The sequence below is a fragment of the Ictalurus punctatus genome, chromosome 15 (assembly GCF_001660625.3).
Source record: "Ictalurus punctatus breed USDA103 chromosome 15, Coco_2.0, whole genome shotgun sequence".
Lineage (NCBI taxonomy): Eukaryota > Metazoa > Chordata > Actinopteri > Siluriformes > Ictaluridae > Ictalurus > Ictalurus punctatus.
Genome location: NC_030430.2, coordinates 8,120,001 through 8,122,500, shown reverse-complemented (window position 1 = coordinate 8,122,500; position 2,500 = coordinate 8,120,001).

Here is a 2,500-nt window from a genome sequence, read left to right as displayed (position 1 = left end):
AGTACACCACTGCTGCTTTTAGCCAGTGTTGACCAGACCAAAAAAAGTCTATCAACCGTTTTTGGATATCTTCCACCAATTCGTCAGGGGGTTCTAAAACAGTCATTTTATGACATACTATTATAACAATAATAACATCATCTGCGTATGCTGAGACTTTTACATAATCGTTAATACTGTGGCCTTTATCTGCAATCCCATTAACTTCTCTCTTAGTTTACAGAGGAGAGGTTCAATGGCCAAACTATACAGCTGACCTGAGATTGGGCAGCCCTGTCTTATATATAGAGTGGGCAGCCCTGTCTTATACCTTAACAGGGACACTAAGACCGCCCGCCATCTTTATCATACACGTAGCCCTGTTATAAAGCAACTTTATCATTGAGATAATGTTATCTCCAAACACAAAAGCCTCCAAAGCTCTAAAAAGACACCAATGGTCAGCTCGATCGAAGGCTTTTTCCTGATTCCTCCCATATTAATATTATCATTCATGGCATAATCAATAACGTCACGTAGTAAATGTAAGTTATCAGTAATGCATCTGTCTTTTATACAATAAGATTGATCCCTGTATATAATTTTATGCAATGTCTTGTTTATCCTGTTGGCAAAACACTTTGATATTATTTTGTATTCAGAGCACAGAATCACGACTGGTCTCCAGTGCTTTAACAGAGTCAGATCACCTTTCTTGGGGAGTAGTGTTTAAATTGCTCGTTGGCAACTCTTAGGCAGAAATCCTTTACGAAGACATTCTTGTAGAACTTCAAAGAGATCAGCTCCGATTATAGTCCAGAAATGTATGTAGAACTCTCCAGGAAGTCCATCGATCCCTGGAGTGCGACCTGAAGAAAGTCCCTTTACTGCAGCACTTAATTCCCCAAAAGTAAGTCCAGTCTCCAAAGCTTGTTTATCTTCAGAGGTTAAACAGGGAAGATTCTGTAAGAGTTCATCTTGGATCTAAGCATCTGTGTTCTCAGCAGAATATAACTGGGAGTAAAAGTTCACTGCCAGGCTGCGCATTTCTACAGGGTCACTTATATCATGACCAGTGCTGTTTTTTTAAAACTATACATTTGCTTTTCTTATACATTTTTATTCTCCAAGTTAAAAAAGTAAGAGGTTGGATCATCCATGTCTTTCATTGATAAAAACTTGCTCCTCACTAGAGCTCTTTTAACCTTCTCATGTAAAATGGAATTCAACTTTTGTTTTTTTATCTGTCCACTCTTATGGATTACCAGACGGATTCCCAATCATGTTCTTTTCAATGGCAAGAATCTCTCTCTCGAGCCACTCAAGGGAAGCACAAGTTTGAGTGATATGTGTACTGCAGACAAAATTCTCTAATAAGCACGTTACCATTTTCCCACCAGAGAGTATTATTTTCATATCTACCTTTTTCCCTTTTCCAAGTTTCCCGAAAAGACTTAAAGGTTTCACAAAATTTTTTATCTTGCAGTAACTTTACATTAAAATGCCAATAAGAACTGTTATGCTTTCTGGATGTCAAGGTGCAATCCACAGTGATAAGCTTATGATCAGAATACGGAGTAGGGACGATGGCTGTATTTACTACTCTATTCCTCAAGTGATCTTTTAAATACATTCTATCTAGCTGCTGAAATCCTCCCCTCATTCACCTTTACCCAGGTATATTGTTTTACTGAAGGATTTTTTTCTCTCCATATGTCTGAGGTTTCAGTGACATTTATTAAAACTTCAGATGACTGCATATGCGGTTCCTCTCCATTTCTGTCCAGACACGAATCCTGTGTACAATTCCAATCACCCCTCAAAATCATAAAATCACCATTCTGTTGTTGTCTTAAAAACACTTTTAATTTGTTAAAGTTATTTATCATATCATCCCCTGTGTTAGGTGCATAGATATTGACAAAAACAACAGAAAACCCATTTGCCTCAGCTCTAAGTGCGAGTAGTCTCCCTGGTTCAATTTCCTTTTTGGACAGAATTTTTACTTTAGAAGACGAGGGGAAAAGGATTATAACTCCTGCATTAATCCCATGACTGAGAACACACTCGCTCCTCCACCACCGTCGCCAGTCCACCTCATTCTTAACATCACTGTGGGTTTCTTGCAAAAAAAAAAATCACATCTAGATTTTTTACCCTGAAACATTTTAAAATTGTGTGAGCCTTCCTCTTATCCCTCATCCCATTAACATCGAGGGAACCCACCCGTAAGGTTTCCATAAGGAGAAGAGAGATTAGAGAGAAACAAGTTAGGAAGAAGGACAGCATGTTAGTCATAGAGTATAGTTACCTTCTCCCTTCTTTTGGCCTCTCTTGTTCAGTTTTTGTCTTTGCCGAATTGCAGTTATGTGCTTCTTTAATCGATACCCTTTCTTCTGTGATAGCTCCTCAAGGCTGCTAATGTTCCTCGCCTGTACTACAGATGCAACGAACTTATCTAGGTCTGAAAAGAACTCACTTACTTCAACACGTTTGCCCTTTTGCTTCATCCAGAAACTCA